Below are 23590 nucleotides of genomic sequence, written 5' to 3'. Positions count from 1 at the left end.
GTCTAGCGGCCTGTCAGCGGGTTACCATCATGGGTCGCAGGTTGCCCATCACTGACTTAGAGGCTCATGTTCCAGAACCCAAATCTGCAGGGTTAATGGAGATTCAGAAGGCAATCCTTGTGAATGGACCCAGGAAAAGCTAGACTCTGCTGTGTTCCCACTTGGCACCTTCTCTGAGACAGCATGCGCATGTGTGAGTGCACTCACCCACTCAAATGGATTCAGAAAGTACCAGATTCAGCTGATATGGGATACAGGCACCTCTTTGCTATTGACTTCTCACTGTCCACAACTTTAACTTTTATTTAAAAGAAAAAGAAAGAAAGTCAGACCTTGTCCATGTGGGGAAGTTCTTTCTGGAATGTTTTTCTACTATAAGGAAAGCAGTGGGAGGATGACCAGGAGCGGAATATGTAATCTGAAATATGGATGCCTCCACACAAACCTTATTTAGATGTAACTCATTCTGGGGTTATTTCACTTTCAAAGTGGATTATTTAAAGTGAGATAAAATGCCAGATAAATATAAAATAATAATAATTATATGTGAACTCTAGGCAGTTTAGGCTAATACCCTCCTCAACCTCCAATCATATCAAACCAACTTTCCCATGTAGACAAGTCCTAAGCCTCTAGCTGTTTTGGTTGCTGAGAAAGATTTGAAAGCATGAGCACAGTGTAGCCAATGCAGTGACATCTGCCTGCCTTTGCAGATCCTGAAACAACAATTCAGAAAAGTGAGAGCAGTCCCGTTCACCTCAATGAAAGCTAACTCAGATGCCTAGTAATGACGATGTTGATGTTTAAGACGTAAGCTACTTCATTGCTCATCACATAAGAAATGAGGAAGATCATATTAATAAGATCTATGTAATTTACTGTGAGCAACATCTTGTGAGTGGAGCTTGGTAGAATACCATCACCTTTCTCCTTCATTCCTCCCCTCACAAACTGACCCCCATGGGAAATGATTGCAGTAGTTTCCTGATCACCATCATTTTTCTATTTGTCTAAAGAGTGTAGGCTGTTGGTAATCTAATTTTAGTGAAACAAACGTATGTCTCTGTGACTGTATCTCCCAGAAGGCTTTATGGAAATATGCTTAGAATGTGTTTGTGTTTTATGCTACATATGCCATGTAACATATCTCCATAAAGGTTATGATCTACTTAATGTATTAATCCTCTTTGTATGCATGTATCATTATTGTATTTGAAGTTATGAATATTGGCTATGTACTGGCTTGATTTCTAAGTAGCCTTAGTTAGAACATTTGGTCACTTCTTGGGAAAGGAATGTGCAAGTTAAGTGCTCAGTCAGGAAGCACTTAACAGACAAAAGAGCTTGGAAGACTCCAATTCACATAAGAAGTCTACCTGAGGACGTTCAAGGTAGCTTGTGGGTAATGGCTGCTACCTGCAAGTCCTGAGTCAGGCATGGGCATGTGACTTGCTCATGTGATTTCGAATCTCCATTTTGTGACTGGATTCTACACAAGGGAAGAAAGGGGTGTCTACCCAGAAGTAAGGTGACCAGATGTCCCGATTTTATAGGGACAGTCCCAATTTTGGGGTCTTTTTCCTATATAGGCTCTATTACCCCCTACCTCGTCCTGATTTTTCACATTTGCTGTCTGAAAGAAATTGGAACGAAGGACAGAGACTGCAAGGGATGTGAGCGATTGCTGCACCCAGGCTAAAAGGAGATTAGTCTGTAAAAGGGAGCATTCTGGAACTGATGATCTTATCTGTATTCAGTTTGATTAGACATAGATTTGCGCATTTTATTTTATTTTGCTTGGTGACTTACTTTGTTCTGTCTGTTACTACTTGGAACCACTTAAATCCTACTTTCTGTATTTAATAAAATCATTTTTTACTTATTAATTAACTCAAAGTAGGTATAACTACCCGGGGAGGGCAAATAGCCATGCATATCTCTATCAGTGTTATAGAGGTGAACAATTTATGAGTTTACCTTGTAAGCTTTATGCAGGGTAAAATGTATTCATTTGAGTTTAGACCCCATTGGGAGTTGGACATCTGGGTGTTAAGACAAGCAACACTCTGTTAGCTGCTTTCAGGTAAACCTGCAGTTTTGGGGCAAGTAATTCAGACCTTGGGTCTTTGTTGGAGCACACAGGAGTGCTGGCTCAGCAAGACAGGTGCTGGAGTCCTGAGCTGGCTGAGAAAACAGGAGCAGAGGGTGCCTTGGCCACTCAGTTGCAACTCCCAGGGGGGTTCTGTGATCCAACCCATCACAGTCCTTTCCTAGCAGACAGATTGAAAGTGTTAACATCAGAATTTGCTATTAAAATTGGCAGGTGACAGCAATGATCAGTTATATTTTTCTTACTCAGTCGGGCATTGATTCTCTTTACTCTCAATAGTATTGATGCACTGACAATGCCAGCTGTCCTCTGGCTCTCAAAAGTTGTAGTCTGGTGCTCCAGGAAAACAGACATCAAAAATGAGAAAACACTTTCTTAAGCATGTCATTTTATTAATTAATTCATGAGTCACTGCTGCAAAGGGTTTTGGATAACAGCAACACTTTTATCTACCAGAAATGCAGATACTAGAACATAAAAGATTGTACCTTCAGCAGACAGAGTTAAATAAGAGGCTGCATAGCACCGGAGTTCCAGTCTTCCAGATTCCTCCTGGGCTCTGAAAAGCTTCCACTTGCAACCTAGGCCTATCAAAAAGGAACCACTTTACTGTCCAGTCTCCCAGTCAGGACCGGCGCTAGGTTTCCGCGCCTAGGCGCCGGGACATTTGCCGCCCGCATGCGGGTCTGCGGCTCCAGCGGAGCAGCCGCAGGTATGCCTGCGGCAGGTCCACCGGAGCGCAGCTCCCTGACCCCGGGCGGGGGGGCCCCTGGGCTGCCGGGTCCGCGGCGGCGGTGGCTCGCTGACCCGGGGGTGTGCCTGGGCTGCCGGCGTCGCGGCGGCGGTGGCTCCCTGACCCCGGGGGGGAGTGTGCCCTGGGCTGCGGTTCGGCGGGTGGCTCGCTGACCCGGGGGGGGGTGTGCCTGGGCTGCGGGTCGTGGCGGCGGTGGCTCCCTGACCCGGGGGGCGCGCCCTGGCTGCCGAGTCGCAGCGGCGGTGGCTCGCTGACCCCGGGGGGGGTGTGCCCTGGGCTGCCGGGCTGCGGCGGCAGCTCCCTGACCCCGGGGGGTAGGGGGGGCGCCCTGGGCTGCCCGGGTGTGGTGGCGGCACACTGACCTCAGGGGCGCACTGACCGACGGCGCCCTGACCCGGGGGACACCTTGGGCTGCCGGTGGCAGGCAGTTGCTGCTGCCGGCAGCTCAGCCCCTCCAGCAGAAGCGGCTGCAACCATTTAAAAAATTTTTTGGGGACGCCACCTTTTGGCGCCCCCAAATCTTGGCACCCTAGGCAACCGCCTAGTTTGCCGAAATGGTTGCACCGGCCCTGCTCCCAGTAAGTTAAATCTTAGACTGAAAACTGACTGAACAGAATTAAGCTATAAATGTTGCACATGCTTGGCATGACATTTGATGCATCAAGAGAAAGAGCATTAAACTGTGGGCTTCTAAGGTAATGACAACACTTCTGGGTATTGACCTGTAGGTGGGGGTATTCACATACTTTTGATTAATGAGAAAAATAGAATTCCTTTTCTGGGATCTGAAATTTTGTCATAGTCACCTTTTGTGGCCCTCTTAGACATAATCTGCAGACCCTCCAGGGCGAGAGGTTGAAAACAAAGTGCAATGGAAGATTATTAGCAGGAAAGGTGCAACATAGGGCACTTTCACTGTATTCTACTTGACTGACTAAGTTGTGAAGATCCCACCAGTGTTAATGGTGCTCTGTAGCTATTTCCCTGTGTATCACACTGTGAAACTAGTCCTGTGTCAAAGTTTGTATTGGCGGCATTGAAAAATTCAAGCAACATTTCCATCTGAATAAGAGAGATTTATGTAGCTAATTAGGCCTCCTTGTGAAAGCAGGAGATGGAATCTAGAGAGTGACACTCATTCAGAAATCAAAAACCTGGATAACTGCATTCAGACACAATACTTTAACATTTCAGAGCCTGCCATACAAGTGTGTAGATAATGATCAGAGGCTCTTCGTAAATGCTGAATATAATGAAATGCAAAATCATAATTGCTGCTGGCTGTGCTGTCATTAAATCCAGTTTATATTTAGAAAGAAGCCATTTTAAGAATGCAGAGCAGAATAACAGGTCATTTACATGCCTGAAAGGAGTTTACTTAACGTGCAGCTGAACCACCATTCAGTGAGCAGCACAAAGCCTAAGGCAATTTCACAAACAGAAACCTAGAGGCACATGGACAGGCGGACTGGCAGCGCATACATATGACTGGCATTTAGAAGCTGTGACATAAAAATAGTCTAAAAGCAAGATATTCTTGGGAGCACAGCAAAATAAATGCATTATCAGAAAGCAAGGTTCCAGAGTGTGTGTTCAGGTTAAATTTAATCCATTGCATGCCTTGAGGTGGCATTTGCTTCAGAGGCCATGTCACTTTATTTTGGCATCATTACTGTTCATTGTTTGTTTCTTGTATGTTACAGGCTGAGGGGAAACACTCTAAACTTTCAAACAAGTACCATCATACTCTCCCCCGATGTTGCCCTTCACCTCTGTCTTCCTTCAAATCCATCTTGCAAAGCTCTTCTTCACTGTTTATACCTACTTGACAATGGTTAGTCAGTTAGTGGCTGAAACCACAGCCTATAATGCTGACTAGTATCATCTTATTGTTTCCTTGTGCTCTCCTGTGCCTGTTTTTCTCTCATCTTATACTTAGGTTGTGAGCTCTTTGGGGTAGGGGCCGTCTACTACTCTATGTTTGTGCAGCACCTAGCACAAAGGGGTTACTGGTCCATGACTGAGGTCCTAAGTGCTGCTGTAATACAAAGTGAATAGTAAAAGAAGAACACAGAAAAACAGCTGCTGTAGGAGTATACAGTATACAAACTTTACAACAGCATGGTACATGAACTGCAGGGTTTTCCATAGGAACATAGGAATTGCATAGTGGATAAGGCCAGAGATCCACCTGCTCACAAGTTCCACCTGCAGCAGTAGCCAGCACAAGATGCTGCAGTAGAATATCAGGGGAATTTTTTCCTGTTGGCAGACAATTAGTAATTTGCTTATGCCCTGAAGCAAGAATGTTACATCCCTTATACATTTTTATCCTATGTCTTCAGCCCAGAATAAAAAGACGTGAAGTATTTTGATTGCTAGGAAAAGGCTTTTTCAGACAAGAAAGAAATAATTTGAAGACTATACATCTTATAGGAAAACTAAACACCCTTGTGTGTGGTGTCAATGTCTGATGATATCTCTATTACCAGTGTAATTGCCTGGCATCAATACTCAGTTAAGAAATGTAGATGCTTGTTTCTCTCTTCCCCTCCATGCACTTTTACTCCCACTCATATAGAAAAGACCATTTGTAAAGTCTTATCCTTTGGCCAGGAGACATCGTTTAGAATATTGTTTCTAAACAGGGTTATCATCACTGTTCACACAGGGAATTTGGGGCTTAGACTGAAAGCTACTCTGACACCTATGTTATTTAGTGTCACATCATAACTACCGTAAGCAAGCTGGCTCTGAGTGATACTGCCATGAACAACAATGCAAAGTGGCAAGACAAACAGTAACCTTGACAGAACTTACAATGCAATCAGAAATGATGTTCTCTTTTTCTTAACTCTCCTTGTGCATTTGTAATTTCTCAGTATCTTTTGGACAGTTAAAGGCACCTCCATGAAGACAGCAGATCCCATCATAAAACAAATTCCAGTCATATAAACAACATTCAGTGTTGCACATGCGCCATTCCAGCTCCAATGGTAATAGCGCTGCTAGTATTTGTTATTCACTAGCCATGCTGCCTGTTTCACTATGTGTGTAATTATTAGGTAGCTCTCTATGTTCTTGCATCTTAATGTTCAGTGGTCACACTGTTTAAGCTGCTTTGTAAGTGCTCTGCATTATTATGTATCCACTTTCAAATGGCTATACATAACAAGAGCTTTACCACACTCCATTCAGACTCTCTGTCTGGGAAGCTCAGGCCTTGAAGGTATAATCTCCAGTACAACACAATGAACCCTCTGGCTTTGTAAAATTTCTTACAGTTTCTACCACTGATGCAATTCCATAGTGATAGCAGTGGCAAAATTGCAAGTGCAGATGAGGTGCTGGTGGCCCTTTACATTTTAACCACTAGTTGTCTAAACTTTCTCAGAGCACAATGGCTAGTCTGCAATGCTAGTTGAACATCAGAATTTCCATCCCATTTGAAATTCCAATATTTAAACTTATTTTCATCCCAAATCTGAACGAGAAATCAAAATATATATATATTTTTTGTAATGGAAAGTTCTGAAAAATTTTAATTCCAAAATATTGAAACATTTTGGTACAGTTCAACTTTGAACAACATCCATGTGAGCTGCTGCAATACCTCATGGGAGTTGTAGTTCGGATGCCTCAGTGCCTCCATGCAAATAATCCAATTGGATGTACATATTAGGCATCTTAACACAGAAATTGGATTTAAAAGCATTCATTTATGCCTTATTTGAATGTGCAGTTGTGGTATTTGTGTGTGGAAAAAGTACATACACAAACATGCTCCAAATATAGTGCCATTAAGTCCTGTAGAAATACCTACCATAAATGTACAAACAGGTTCACAGATCTTGAGCTGTAATATCTTGAAGTATGCCCTAATATAAATGAAAGAGAGCGAGCGAGAATGAGCGCGTTTATTTTTTTACCACCTTTGCCCACACATTATCTCACTCCCAAACTTCCCACCCTCCAAGTTAAAAGAACATTAAGCTTGCAAATTTCAGCCCTCAGAAGTTAGGAAGTACCAGACTTATGGTCAGGGGGTCCTACTACAGCCTCTTTCTTTATTGAACAATCTTGATGATTATCATCCTGAGCACTGAATGAGGCAGGAGTCCTGTGGAAAAAATAGTGAGATAATGTACTTAAAGACTTTTCATAAAGCATATGTACAAGGGGGCCATATTAAGTTTCTTACCAGCCAAGGAAGGAAGGAGGGTAGGCCAACCCATTTGGTAGATAAGGCTTATGCTAAATACTGGTTAATGTTCCTTGAGTGGCAGGCCAACTACAAAAGAGTTGATACAGAGTACAATGGCTGTGTCCACACTTGAGTGTATTCTCAAATTCTCCCACCCTGGCTGTAGCACAGGTACTAGAGAGCACTGCAGTAGGCCAGTCTTGAAATAACAAAGGCATGGATCATTGTGAGCAGGTCGTCTTCTGTTAGGAGAGGGCACAATTTTCTTGGCACAACTTTAGGGGTGGAAGAAAGGTGTTTTCTGTGTAGAGACAAAAAACAAGGAGGACCTAAATCTTTGAAGAAATCAGGCTGGAGATTGAAATTGGACTGTTTTCAAATCCTGGTCCAACCTGAAGTCAAATGGGAACTTTTGTCATAAATTTCCCTGGGATCAGGATTTGGCTCTTTGTTCCCTACCTAGAACTGGTTATAGTGTGAGCAAATCCCAGATTAAAAATGATAAAAGTTGCAAAAGATACCATGCAATTTCAGTCTGCTGCAATCCTTTATAATTTTTGGTTTCCTCTGTTTCAAATTTCAGTTTTTTCTGCAATTGTAAACCACAAAATTTTTGCATAGAATTTTTGCCCTTGATGCTGATGAATATATTTTAATCTATGGCTGACATGGGAGTGGGGGAGACAATTTTATTTGTAACAGATCCTGTGCATGGGAGATATCCCTGTATTGGTACAGAAATGAAATGATCATTTCACCACAGTGAATCCTTCATTTGTGCTGGAAAGTCATTTTTTATTTCCTTGTTCTTTTTAGCTTCTTGGTGTAGCTGATGGATATCTCAGAATATTTAACCTCCTTTAATATATCTCTCCTGGGTGTTTCTGTACAGAACTCCTAGGGAAATAATCAAAAAGATTATACGGGTATAGTACAATGAAGCACACAAACAAGATTACAAAAAGATTACCTTTGATTTCTCCTTCGATAAAAGTGTCATCAGCGTTAGAAAAATGACTGTTCAAGTATATGCTCGTGCTGCATATTAGCCATCTGTGACCTCCACATCCAGTCAGTTTTTGGAGATAGTAAATAATTCACAGCAAATAATTCACTTAACTAATATAACCTCTTTTTCTGCTCACAATATTAATGAGCAGATTGTGATTTCTTCAAATTTATTAATTATTAGAAAATGTGGTATAAACATATAGTTCTTAATTTCCCCCCACCCTCTGATAGCTTATTAACAGCATGCTGCCTGTAATTATTCTAGGTATTTATGGTACACTCATTTTGAAATTCAAACTGATTGGTAAGTCACATCATAAATTTTCTGTTCCCTGATTGGAAGAGCATCTCTCTCTTCATAATCAGGAAGGCTTGGGGAGGCCAAATTCAGAGATGACTTAAATGGTGGTTGTGCAACTTACAGGTTGGGATGCTGGTATAAGTTAGTGTAAGGTGGACCAGTTTACGCACTGCGGGAGTGAAAGAGGAGTGTTATAGCTGGAAAAGTCATAAAAGGAGTGGAGCAGGGCAAGAAGAGTATTGCTGTTTGCTTTTTTCTTGGTTGCATGTACTGGTATAAACGACTCTGGCATAAGCACTTTTAGACTACTATAACTGTGTCCACACTAAAGGGTTTTACAAGCATAGGTATACCAGTATAAAAATCCTCCTAGAGTAGACAAGGTCCTACACTCACTTTCACTCATGCAACCTCATCACTGTGTACAGGTTGCTTCAAATTTCCATATATACACTTTATGTATTAGTAAAACTATTACCAATATGAATAGGTGTTCCTTAAACTTATGAGATATCCTATTTGCATTGCTAGATAAGATAATAACACTAGTAAGTCAAAAGGAATCTTTTGAAGGACACCCAGGGCCGGTGCAACCACTTAGGCAAACTAGGTGTCCGCCTAGGGCGCCTAGTGGTTGAGGGCGCCTAAAAGCCCGCTCAGGTGAGGAGGTGGAGTGAAGGTGAGCTGGGGTGGGGGAGGAGCGGGGAGGGCCGCCTGCAGTAACTGGGTGGGGGGCGCACAGGGGAACCGTTCCCCGCCCCAGCTCACCTCCACTCTTCCTCCTCCACTGAGCACACAACCCATGTCTAAGTCTCCTCCACTTGGTGCTGCAAGCCTGGGAGGGGAAGAGAATAGAGCGACGTCGGCATGCTCAGCGGAGGAGGCGAAGCCAAGGTGAGCTGGGGCAGGCTCCCCAGGCGGGGTTAGCTGCCGCGTGGGGGGGCTCCCCGGGTTGGGTTAGCTGCCATGGAGGGGTAGCTGTTGCAGGAGAGGGTCCCCAGGTTAGGGGGAGCAGCAGGCTCCCTGGATGGGGGGCTCCCTGGGTGGGAGGCATGGTTAGCTGCCATGGGGGGCAGGGTTACCTGGATGGGGGGGCACAAGGTGGAAGTTTTGCCTGGGGTGCGAAACTTCCTTGCACTGGCCCTGAGGACACCCACTTAAACTTTCATTATGTTGCTTCAGAATTTTGGCCACTAAGTCTAAACATGATCTGAACTTGGAACCTTTTATTCAAACTTACCCTCTCTACCTCAGATTTTGGTGGTTCATGCCAGAAGGATCATGGATCCAAACTACCCTGTTTGGCATTGGCTCCTATAAATGTTTGCAAAATTAAAAACAAAAAAATTGCCTTCTCAGTCCATCTTCCATTAAGTAGAAATATGTCTGATGGTTTCCATGTATCATGGAATAATATCTATAGATCTGTGGCTTTTCTGTAAGAGCCTGATTCCTCTCATGTTCACAATGGCTACAGAGGTGATTCCTCCCCCCCGATGTATAGCATATAAACGTTTCTAAATTATTTAACATTTGTGTGCTGTGTTGTAGCCAGATCTAATCCAAAAACTTTTTTAGTTGAAGCATTCCCATGGGTGGCAGTGTATTTAATTCATTTTTCTTGGCAATGAGCCAAATAAATTCAAAAATCTGGGGGAGAAGGTGAATAATCTATTTTTAAAAAAATGTATGTCCATATCTCAGTTAATGCTATATATAGTGGCTGCATTCCAATTTGCATAAAGAACCTTAAGGAATTGTCTGCCTGAGAACATATTGCTGTCCATATTGTCCATTCTACAGCTATCTTACAAATATTTATTTTTTGTAAACTAGCAGCCTAGGAAGTCTCACATTCTTAGTGGCTCATAACACAGAAAGCACCTCTCGGGCTATGCTAACTCTCACCTATGTTCTGTCCCGTAAGACTCTGACGTTTGTCAACACTTCTTACCAGTGTAGGTGCCACCCTTGTGAATGTGAATTAAAATGCTTTATCGTTCATTTTATAAAGGGGAAAAGCCTTTACTTTCATTAATACCCTCGAAAGCCACAGTCCTATAGTGGAAATAGATAAAAAGAGAGTTGATATTTAAAAATACTTTAAAAAACCCACACAAAATAATACATTGATGTATATCATAAATGAAATTCAGCACCTACAGCAACTGTATGGATGCCCCCTTTGTCTGCGCTTTACAACCAGGTCTATTCTCCAGCAATGGGTTGGAACTGATGCAACAGAATGAATTGGAACAGCACCACTTCCCATGATCTGAAATGCAGCTTACTGTGAGACCATCTAATCAGAGACTCTCTAATAAAGCATGTGTGCAAGGAAGTAGTTAAGGTTGCTTTGGACACCTTGAGACAGATCTTCAGTTAGCTTAAATTTCCTTAGCTTCCTTGAAGTCAATGGAGCTATGAACATTAATTTACTCCAGATGAAAGTTTGCCCCCTTATGTTTGAATTTCCTGAACTTTGTGCCATTTATAGTGCTTTTCAAATGCAGTTGTTTATTCATATTAGAGTATCCCTCAAGGTCCCCAACAAGACTGTCTCTTTGTTCTGGGTGATGCACAAATGTAAGTCCCTGGTTCAGAGAGCTTACCAGCTAAATAGATATATGATATGACAAGATGACTAGACCACAGCAGGGAGAGGGGGTGACGAGAGTGAAAGTAACAGAAAAACAATCTGAAAACTTCATAGTTCTCTTGTATTGTTGCTTGTTTGTTGTTTTTAAATAAGACAAGTGAGTAAGAGATGTTAATGAATCACTAACAGGCCACCTGCCTAGCCATTATAACTGGGCAGCGTGTGAGGATGTCACAGTAAATGTGGATTTGAAGAGGAGAATAATGCTTATACAAATTGATTCAAGGAGGCCATTCTTCGCCTAAGGGACACAGTGGAAGAAGACACAAAAGTGGTTGTAGGAGAAGTGGCAATGGAAACTACACTCAGTGGTGGAATGAAAGGAGCAGGTAGCAATGTAGTGAAATAAGAGTACATTATAAATATGTAGTATTGTCCTGAAGTTGGTAAGTATCATTCCCATTTCAGAGATGGGGAAACTGAGGCAAGAAGTTTATATCCACAAAAGCTTCAGATCAGAACTTGCTGAACCAGTGAATGTTGTGTTTCTGCTTTTCCTGCACCTGCAAATTCCTTGTTGAATCGTAAATTCATCTTATACATTAAATATGTTTTCTTTTAATAAAAAAAAGTTTTTTCTGTGCCAGTGAAAACCATCAACATCTGTATTGTGATACCTTACTCATTACTAATAATCTTTGTGTTTTGAGATAGTAGCTTGTCTCCAATGGAGTGGCTGTAACCAATGTGGTGATATTTAAAGAGGCAATTAAAAAGAAGTTATTTCAATTTTTCAGAAGAATACTTCATTTCCCACTATTTAGATAAAGGTTACATTTAAGTCTGAAAGTGCTTTCACGCATGTAACGTCTGCGAACAAAGCACCCCACTGAAGACTGAAGTCAAGAACAGTAAATGTCACTATCAAATTTGTTTATTTTTCAGCAACCTTCTAGCAATCATATAGGAGCTAATATAAATACATTGCAGCACTGAAATATATGGGAAGTCATCTCACAACAAGGTGTCTTTTTAATATTTTACATTTCAAATGCTAGAACTGTTTTTTCCTTTTTCTGTATCTTTAATTGAAAAAAGAAGGAAATGGGGGCAGAATCAAGGCCTTAGTATAGTTGTTTTCTCTGATCCAGAGAGGCTTTTTAGAGCAGTACATCTCACTGCAAACAATGAAAAGGAACACTGATGCAAACTGATTCCTGGTTAGGAATATGTCTCAAAAGAAGTAGCTAACGATCCCAGGTTATTTCCTAATTCATAAGGGGATTAACTACCTCCATATGTCTGTGAGTGTGTAAATAATATTGTATGTGCACAGAGCTGTATAATTTAAAACCCGCATATCTAGCCATAAGAGTGATTTACTATTAAAATGTAATGAGAAAAAAATAAATGGTAGAGACCTGAGAGGTATCTAACAGTTTTCACTGTATTGTATAGTGAATGATTCATCCCTCAATACAAGAGAAACCTTGAAACAAAATTACTCAAAGTAGATAAAAGCTATAAAATGATATACGGAACATGGGAATATGCTTCTCTACTAAATCTGTAAAGCATGTCTGCCGTTGTGTAGATAGCTGATTGCACTCCCACATGTAATATTTGTTGGGAATACAAATTTTTCCCTTGGAAGAAAAGTGGTTTGGAAGACAAAACAACATGCAGTGGATGGGAAATAGAGGCTTGGTCTACACTAGCAGCTTATGTTGATATAATTATGTTACTTGGGGGTGGTGGATTACCCACACTGGTGGGAGAAGCCCTCCTGTCAGCGTAGGTAGTATCTTCAGTGAAGCACTGCAGATGAAGCTGCACCTCTACAGCCTGTTACATGTAGACAAGCCCAAATGTTTTAATGAGATTTTCTGCCTCTGCTATGAAATGTGCTGATATTTCTTCTAGAAAATATATTTCATCACTTAGTTTTATTGTCATATTTTGAAAAAAACCGAACCCATTAAGGATGTAAGGCCTAGTGATTGGGAAGCCTCAACTTTTGGGTGCCTAGTTTCAGACGCCTTAAACAGGCCTGCTCACTTTCAGCCCCTCAGAGACAGGAACAGAATCCAGGAATAATGACACCCAGTATTCTAGTACTGTCTTGCAGACTACCTCTACAAACTGGTTCACACAGGGTCCCAGTTTACTTTTATCATCAGTTAGTTTTAAAGCTTAGTTGGAAGTAGACTGTAGGTTCAGAACCTACTGATAACTAACATGGGAGACAGAAATATATAATCAGCCTCTTAAATTAGTGTGAGGATCCTGAATAATTGGAATGATTTTACCTTGGACCACATTGTATTGGAAGTGAATTTGATCATTGTGTTAATATTTGTTGTATTTTTAGTGTTTGTGTGTTGCTTAATGGAAGCTGTTCCTTTAAGAATGGGTTGAAGCACTTAATTACAGAATGTTTTCAGGGAGCAGTGTGTGAGAGTTTTAGCCTTTGTAGTCAGAGAGTGGAGAACGTGCCCTGTGTAAACTCAACAGGTTAGAACCTGATTTAATCAGCTTAACTTTTGGAATGGAGGCTGCCACTTAGTAGGAGACTGGATGCCTAAAGAATGAGATTCAGACCCTTTTGCCTGTTGATCACCAGTCTAAGGCCATGTCTACACTAACACTTATGTCTGCAAAACATATGTCGCTCAGGGTGTGAAGCTGCTCACCCTCCCCCGGCTACATAAATTTTGCTGGCATAAGTGGTAGTGTGCAAAGCACTATGTCAGTGGGAGAGCTTCTCCCGCCGACATAACAACCGCAGTTTGTTGGGGGTGGTTTAATTATGTCGACGGGACAGCTCTCTCCTGTTGGCATAGAGCAGCTATATGAGAGGTCTTACAGCAGTGCAGCTGCATTGCTACAGCCATGCAGCTGTAAGGTCTCTAGTGTAGACATAGCTTCAATCTAACACATGCCTGTAGGGATTCAAAGTTTTTCCCATCTAATAGATCTTTGATGGCCTATATGAGGTTTGTTTTGGTCTCTGTTCCAGCTCCCATGGTGTAAACTCACCCCCATACTTTACACTAGCTGGCAGTCTTAGTACAGAGGCCAACAACTGCAAGGGCCATGGTGACCGAAGTGTCCTATTCACCCCGCAGTACAGTTGAGGAACACATTGTGCCTGAGAAGCTCTGCCGTACTGCTTGTGATGAACCAAGGATGTCCTTTACCAGGGCAGAGCCAATGCCTTTTGCCAGCACTAATGTGCACTTTTTTAAAAAGCTGAATTTTGGGCTATATTCAGAATATTAATTCATTAATTTTGCATAATATCACGCCTGTTGAAAACTTTGCAGTTCTACAGATGGTATTTATAATACTTAATAATGTTTTAACGTGTTATGATTTTCCATACGCAATGGCCATCCATATAGGTTCAGTTTGAATTTTTATTTTAAGTTAGAGCACTCGATAAAACATAACAAAGGTCTTTGTGACACAGAACAGTGTTTTGTCTCCTCATGTCACATCGACTCTGTGTGAGAAAATAACAACTGCTCCTGCAAACACCTTAGAAACTTCAAGGTGCAGTACAGGGGAATAATGGTATAGCTGCAGCTACCGCACTTGATTATCCAGAATATGAAAACAAACAAACAAAAAGGCTGAAGGGATCAGCTATTCAGCTTCAATGAGACACAAGATAAATGAGGTAATATCTCTTATTGGCCCTCACCCACCTGGTTTTTCTAGTATCCTGGGACCAACACAACAACATTGCAAACGACTTCAGTGAGGCCATTTACATTATATAACTTGTTTACAGCTCCAGCAAGGCAGGTATTCTTCATGAAAGCAGAATTAATAGGCTCGCTCTGGCTACATTTTTCAAAGGTTTTCTCAAACTTTCTCATTCACACATGAGAAGTGCCACCTTCTCATTTGCACAGAAATTGAATCTTAAGTGCACAGTTACCTGACTTGACTGCACATGTGCATGTGTGCATTTTATATGAATATATGTTTCAGAAGCCCTTTGGTACTAAAATTAAATTAAATATAAATATCTGAGAGCTCTAAGAATCTCTGGAAATTTAGAGTGTAAAAAGTTGATGATGATGTGTGCTTTATCTGGACTACTTAGTTGTAAAAAACAAATGATCATGAGCAGGCTTTTTAAGTGGCAGAATTTCATTTTGAATTGATTAGACTCCTTCATTCTGTGGGAGAGCTGGGTATACAAAAATGTCAATACTTGATCCTGCAGTTTTCACGGAGAGCACAAAAACGTTTTAAATAAAGACCTGGATACAGCAGCGGCAACAGGATATTGCTTTGTCTAATCCCTTACTATATTTAAAGCTTAGCTGTCAGTATGTGACTCTGTATCTCAGCAAAGAAAGCTTTTGAAATTATAGTAAATCTGAATGGATAGGAAATAGGTTGACCCTGAAAATCTCTGCTTAATCTTTTCTCAGCTTCCATCAACAAATAACACTCATCATTACACAACAAGCCTCAAAAGCTATCAACTAGGATTTCAGTCAGCAGCAGCATATATGCAATTCGGGCTTCAGTACATGATGCTTAGTTATTATTGTATTCTGTAAGTTCTATATTCTATTTTGTACATTGTACTTACATGTAGCACATTCACTCTAGATTCTTCCTGTCAATCTTTGCTGGAAATTTCCTTTTGGACTTACTCCCTGGAATATTATTTCAGCCTTTGCACAATCCAGAGGGAAGTTTCTATACAGATTTATATTTTTTTGGGTAAGGTAATCTTGTTTTTACTGTTTGACAGCTTCCTACAGCACTCCCCTTCTATGCTGTTACATATGTTTGTCCCTTCAAACTTTAGAGCAATGTCTTTCTCAATCAGACCCTCAGATGCGTGAGCAGAAACTTTACTTTTACAAGATGAAGTGGGGGAAACACAAGGCAATAGTTAATCAGTGAAGAGAACACAGCATGGGATCTGATTGACTATGCTTTCACAGACAAAAGAATAGATGTAAAATATTCTCGAGATAAAAAAAAACAAAACTTAATTGTGAAAGAGTGCCTGAAGTCCTATTCCCCTGCCCCAAGAGATATTTAGAATCATGATTATCAAGCATCTCTCTTTCCTCTCTGACAATTTTTAGTTATTGCTCTTAATATGGGTACTAGTCATAAAATAGTATACTTGGCCAATTTGTAGGCATAATAACCGTAGTCCTAAAACAGGCATATGCCTCGTAAGGTCAAATACATTTTTTTGCACACTAGGCAAAGAAATCCTGAGCTGGGTTAAGATCTCGCATCCCTGAACTCAGTGGCAAAACTCTAATGACTTTAGTGATGCAGGGACAGGTGCCCTCATATAGAACCCATTGTGTATCAAAATTTACAGTTTTTAGGTACAGAGAAACTTGAAACAGGGTCTGCCCAGGCATGAAGTCACCAGGGAAGAGAAATTTCATGTCAATCTGTCCATTTATCTGGGTATTTATATCATATTCAGCACCATGCCATCTGAGCACCTGAAAAAGGAGCCTATCCCCACTCTGCCCTCCATGGAGCTCTGACCCATTCTCTTCCTAAGCAGGGGCCCTTGGAGTTCCTGCTGTCCTGGGACAATGGTAGGCCTTGCAGAGCTGCCACAATGGATTCCTGTTTTATAAAGCTAGAAAAGGAAATGATGTGTGCATGCAACAATGTGGTGATGGGTGATATATATTCCTCTCCCTGGTTAGGCTGGGCATTGGGAGGGGGGGACTCTCGGACCCTGATAACACCTCTTCATTAACCAAATGACAGCTCCATTTTTGAGCTGCTTTTGTTGTTTATTAACATTTCACTAATGCCTAGAAAGCTTCAACCAGGAACAGTTGATGAAGCAGGTTATTTGGCAGTGTGGTCTAGAAGATTGAGCCCTGGACTAGGACTCTAGAGAGACAGGTTCAAATCGTGGCTCTGCTGGTAATCTTGGGCACCTCACTGCACCACTCATTACCTCAGTTTCCCCATCTGTAAAATGGGGATAAGGCAACTGGCCTCCTTTGTAAGGCACTTTGAGATTTGCTGATGAAAAGTGTGGCGTAAGAGCTAGGTAGTAGCAGTACTTTGTTATATTTGAGTGTATATGTAAGGGTAGGTTAAAAAGTTACTATATTCTTTTAATATTATATGGAAGAGCCTTTTCAAGTGATGAAGGGTCAAATTACTACATATTAGTGGCTAGTCTTTGTTGTCTTGACACAAAACAAGTTCTGTCAAAGTGTAGAATCTATATTATGGATGACCCTCGGCAAGAATACCGTCCAATATCTAGACAACTCTGTCATTGGTCTGGTGGGACATGGTAATCTCTTGTCCTTGATTTGCTTCCTAAACATCCTCTCCTAGCTTCCCTATGCCCTGGTGATCTGCAAGGGTAAAGATTTGAAATGCAGTTGCACTGCAGTTATTTCTGGGTTCAAAATTTCTAAACACTTTTCCAAATCAGGCCCACAAACAGCCAAAAATTCAGTATAGTTTTGGAAAAATATGTACTGCATACACCATGAATAAGAGTGTAATGCATGCTCATTTAATAATACTTTACATTGCTCTCACCTGTCTTTTCCTCCTCACTGTTGCAAGCCTCTCCATGAAGAACTCTCACTGTGATGTCACAATTAGGATAGCAACAACTGCTGGTTGCCGAGAATATGTGAGGGATGAAGAGAGGCAGCCAGAGAAGGTGAGACTAAACATCGTGTGCTGAGATATTCTGTTTACATTCCTTGATCATATATTAACCATTGTAATATATATGTGAACACTTCATTCATCCTTTTTAAGTGTTCTCCAAGTATATGTCTACATTGCAGCTGGGAATGTGCCTCCCAGCCCAGGTAGACAGACATGCACTAGCTCTGCTCAACCTAGTGCACTAAAAATAGCAGGGTTGATGTTGCAGCATGGGCAGCGGCACTGGCTAGCTATCCAAGCTTGGACCCAGGGGTTTGAGTAGCCTTGTTCTCAGATAGCCAGCCTGTGATGCGGCCTATGTCACACTGCTATTTCTAGCAAGCTAGCTTGAGCGGAGTTAGCTCATGTCTTCTATCTGGGGTCCCAGCTGCAGTGTCCCAAGAGACACTAGAAAAGGAGAATTGAAAGATGCCTAGTACTCAAAATTTGGGGCACACCATCAAGTATTTGGAAAGGAGCAGCAAGGATACTGCTGGTTCCTACCACCAAGAGAGCTGTGTCTTAAGATGGGAGGGAAAGAGTTTTCATCCAATATCTCTCCCTCTAATGGTGGGACTTGCAGTTTCCGTGTTGTCACTAGAAAGGGAAGAGAGCCCTGTGCCACTCTGAGATGATTTACTATCACAAAATGGGGTGAGAAAAGGGCAGGCTATATTGTCATGCATATCTCTTTTTCCTTTTTGGTGGTGGCAAACGCGGACCTCAAAGACTTTGTAAGGTCTTGCACAGGAGAGAGCAGACGCCAATAGGTTAAAAGCTGTGAGTAAGGTTCTGACAAACATCTGAACTTGCGAATGCTTTTCCAGGTCAGACCTTTAAACCTTGAACTACTAGAAGGCGAGTTCAGGTGTTTAATTGTGTACCTATATGATTACCTCTATTTTTTAAAAAAAATTCAAGTAAGGCTAAACTGGAAGTGCCTCTGTCTTGGGCATTCTTAAACAATGGAGCCTGGAGTCATTGGCAGTGCTGCCAAATGTTGTGACTTCATCACAATTCTTGTGATATGGCATTTTTCTTAAAGTTCTAGCTGCTGCAACTAAGAGACTGCATGAGAAAATTAGTTTCTTACTTTAAAAAAAAAAAAGTTTCCAGCTCTCATGGTTGTGGAGAAAAGTTTGAAAATATGAAGCAAATTCACCTTAAAGACTCAGAAACCAGAAAGCAAATTGAAAGCATCCAATATTATTTTTAAAAAAATCATATGGGGGGGCGGAAAGTGCTGACCCATGATTTTTGAACATGGGGTTGGGGCTGGCCATGAAACATTGGGGTGGGCTGGACAATGTTCTAGTGAGGCATGAAATTGTTGACTGGGTTATTTACAATGTTGAAAATAGGAAAATGCAAATCGTTGGAAGAGATTTTCTGTTCGTGCTACAGCTAAGGTTGTTTCTTGCATCCAGCAGGGATGCAGGGACTGAGCAGGGTTTCCTTTACAAGAACCATTCCCAGCCACTGGTACTTGCATGGAGAGTTGGAAAACTCACTCTCTTCCTCTGGTTTCAGTGATCACCCAGCTGGTGCTCAGCTAGTGTGATGTTACCAGGGAGTAAGAGGTAGCAGCACTAGCTACCTCTGTGTCTTGCCACCAGGATTTGGGAGAGAAAAAAGTGAGGGAAGGAGCTCACAGATGCACAGGATGAGGGAACAGTCAGAACTGGTTCAAGGGGGAACCAGCTGGGGACAGAGCACAAAGGGAAACAGGCTGGGGAGTAATTTGGGGGGTCAAATGAGAAACAGGAAACAGCGATGGAATGACCAAAGTTGTCCCTTGATATGTCCCCCAAACACTCCCCAGGGTCCCAGGTTCCCACCACTCCCCCACCCAAGCTGCCTTGACTCGCTCCCTTACTCTGCTCTCCCAACCCTACTCTTCTTCTGCTGGTGCCAGAATGAGACTCTTGCCTCACTGGTGGGGGCTCTGTGGAGGAAAAATCTGTGCGTGAGAAAGTGTGTTTGTGATTTGGAAGGACAAACTTGTGCTCTGAATTATGCAGAGTAGGGACTTGAACCTGGATCTCCCAAATCCCAGGCCAGCCTGCTAACCACTGAGTTGTCTCACTCTCAGTTTAGCCAGAAATGACTTCTCAATGAAATTATTCTCTAAACCAATATATTTCTTCAAAACATTTCAATTTCCACAAAAAGGCCGTTTTCAATAGAAAAAGGTTCAGCTAGCTCTAGTTAGTACCTGTCATAAACAGATAGTTAAGGGCTAATGTTTCTTTTACCTGCAAAGGGTTAAGAAGCTCGGTAAACCTGGCTGACACCTGACCAGAGGACCAATAGGTGGACAAGATACTTTCAAATCTTGGTGGAGGGAAGTCTTTGTTTGTGCTTTTTGTTTTCGGAGTTGTTCGCTCTTGGGACTAAGAGGGACCAGACATACATCCAGGCTCTCCAAATCTTTCTGAATCAGTCTTTCATGTTTCAAAATTGTAAGTAATAGCCAAGGAAGGCGGATTAGTTTTATGTTTGTTTTCTCAACTTGTGAATGTTTCTTTTTGCTGGAAGGATTTTTACCTCTGTTTGCTGTAACTTTGAATCTAAGGCTGCGGGAGTCTCTCTGGTCTATATGAATCTGACTATCCTGTAAAGTATTTTCCATCCTGATTTTACAGAGATAATTTTTACCTTTTCTTTCTTTAATTAAAAGCTTTCTTTTTAAGAATCTGATTGATTTTCCTTGTTTTAAGATCCAAGGGGAATTGGGTCTGAACTCATCAGGGATTGGTGGGGGGAAAGGAGGAGGGATGGTTGGTTCCCCCTTGTTTTAAGATCCAAGGAGTTTAAATTTGTGTTCACCAGGGAATTGGTGAAGCCTCTCAAGGCAACCCAGGGAAGGGAAAGTCTGGGGGTGGGACAGGGAGTGTGTCAGACACTGAATTTCTGGCTGGTGGCAGTGTACCAGATCTAAGCTGGTAATTAAGCTTAGAAGTGTTCATGCAGGTCCCCCACATTTGCACCCTAAAGTTCAAAGTGGGGAAAGAAACCTTGACAGTACCCTATCTTAAATCTAAACTACTTTTCTCTTTATATTATAGATCCTTGTAGCTCCTTATTACTTGGTTTCTGGTAAGACTGTGTTCCAATTTTAAACTCCAAGTTTGAACAAAAACACATTTTGTTCTACTTAAGATATTTCTACTGTTTTACATAATACAACTATGCAGGCAATGTAATCACACACACAACACATCAACGCCTCAGGTGGAATGCAGAGTTATACCATATACAGTGCAATATCACCTGACGTGAACTTACTGAAGAAAGGGTGACTCCTCCAAAGAGAACATATCACCAGGTACTGATCCCCAAATCTCCTGAACTGGAATACAATATGTAGTAAAACATTAGGTAACCTAGCATGGAGCTCGCTTTCAGTAGGTTTGAACCTGGCAGAAAAGTTGTGAAACCTCACCCAGAATTCAATGTGACTTCACACAGACAACATCAGCCTGCACAAAACACATGATATTTCACTGAATACAACACTCAGCATTATTACCATATGTATACATATGTAATATTATATTAGCTGACACTAGAAACGGATGTCACCTCACACAAGCCAGTGTCACAGAACGCACTATTATCTGGCATAAAATATGATGTGACCTGTCACTGTGGTCACTGAACATGTTTCATGGACACAGGAAACAAAAGTGAGCACAGACTTCTGGTAAACTTTTTCTTTCTTTCATAAACAGTCTTGTCATCATAATTCATTTATTTTTTTCAGTATGTGTCTAAAATCAGTAAGCACCGTGTTATTCTGGAGTCAGGGAGCCTGCATGTGTACACTGGTTATGCTATCAACACTGAGCACAGGAATTGCGTTGCTTTGGTGTTGTGTTTTCCTTCTTCCCACATGTATGTGAGTGTGACATATTAACACTGAATAATACTGTAGGCGGTTCTCAGTGGTGTGCCCGTTTACTGCACTTGCAGTATATCAGCTATGATACTAGCATTAGCATAGGCTCACTCTTTCTGTCCCTTCTGTTGATGGGTCAGGTTTGTCAGTAGCTCTGTGGCATGGGGCGATTAGCATAGCAGCACTTTTGACAGTACAACAGTTAGTTCATTACCTACTTGGGGTAAGCTTTTCCTTTCAAAGGTTTAGAGGTTATTTACTCTTTTATTTTGTTGGCAGATTTCTGGGTTTCAGAGGCAAACAGTATATTCCATTTCATAGACTGATAGAGTTATGGGCCAGAAGAGATAATTATGATCATCTAGTTCAGTGGTTTTCAAACTACAGGTCACAACCCAGTACTGGGTCGCAGAATTTAAGGCAGTAGGTCATGATTGCTCTGGTCAGACCAGGCTGTTAGAAGTCCTGTCAGCAGTGCTGCCTGGCTAAAGCAGGCTAGTCTCTACCTGTTCTGACACTGCATTGCTCCCTGAAAGTGGCCAGCAGCAGGCCTGACTCATAGGCAGGGGGCCGACAGGGCTCCATGCGCTGTTCCTACCCCAGCACCGGCTCCACACTCCCACTGGCCAGGAACCAGCAAATGGGAGCTGCGGGAGTGGTGCCTGTGGGTGAGAGCTGCGCATGACCACTTCTAGGGTGCAGCACAGTCCGCAGCGTCAGGACAGTCAGGAAGCCTGCCTTAGCACTCATGCTGCACTGCTGACTAGGAGCCACCTGAGGTAAGCCCGTGCCCTAAGCCCCCCATCCCCCAACCCAGAGCCCCTTCCTGCACCCCAAACCCCTTATCCCTGGACCCACCCCAGGTCCTTCACTCCCCCCCAGCCAGAGCCCTGACCCCTTCCTGCACCCCAACCCCAGCTCAGAACCCCCTCTCATACCCTGAACCCCTCATTCCCAGCCACACCCCACAGCCCTCACCCCTACACCCCAACCTTCTGCCCCAGTCCTGAGCCCCTCTGACACCCCAAACCCTTCATACCCAGCTCTGTTGGCTTCTGAGCATCAACAATTTTCTTCAACTGGCTTGCCAGAAAAAAAGTTTGAAAACCACTGATCTAGTCTGACTTCCTCCATAACACAGGCCATACAACCTCACCCAATAATTTCTCCATGAATCCATATCTTTTGTTGGGGCAATAATATATCTTTAAAAAATATCCAGTTATGTGCTCTCCTGTATTTTGACATTGTGATTAGAATCTTAATAGAATCTTTTGAATGAACTTAATAGAATCTTTCCTACTCTTACTGAGCACCAGATAACTCAAGGAGAATTCCTGTTACCAGTTAGCTAAACTCCTTTGTTTCAAGAACCAGTAACTGAACTGGAAAACTTAGTTACTACAGTCCATTTTTGTATTAGGGTTCCATCCATACATAATTTAGAAAAGATTAATAAAAGTGTAACAGGTGATTTAATAAATCGATTTGCATTGATTGCTGTAGAGTCCAACAGTTCAATAGGTTGTTTATAACTATAGATTGTAACCATCTATTAACGTTTCTATTGATATGTTTACAATCATGTAGAACATATACTGTTCCTGTCTGTAATCTGATTATAACATTCATTGACCAGCTAGTAACCTTTACAAACCATTAATGAAAAAAACTTAATATAAAATAAGAGCATCACAAAAGCACTTGTTTTTTTCAGAACTTCAGGAAATTCGTGGTTTTTTTTTCTTGGAATCACAGTTATGATAATCACTAAATTCTACATATGAAACCCAACAAAAATGTTTTAAGGAGACTGAAACATTTATCAGTTTCTTAATCATTCAAGAATTTTACGGGGAGATTTTTAAAAGTGCGTAGAGGGTTTAGGAGTACAAGTCCTATTTAAGATCAATGGTACTTGTGTTCCTAAATCCCTTGTGTGCTTTTGAAAACGCCCCATTTAACATATTTATGAACAATAACATTTTGCTTCAGCTTTTCAAGAATTCACCTAATCAGT

Source organism: Chelonoidis abingdonii, chromosome 6 (assembly GCF_003597395.2).
Source record: "Chelonoidis abingdonii isolate Lonesome George chromosome 6, CheloAbing_2.0, whole genome shotgun sequence".
Taxonomy (NCBI): Eukaryota; Metazoa; Chordata; order Testudines; family Testudinidae; genus Chelonoidis; species Chelonoidis abingdonii.
This window is presented reverse-complemented; position numbering follows the sequence as displayed.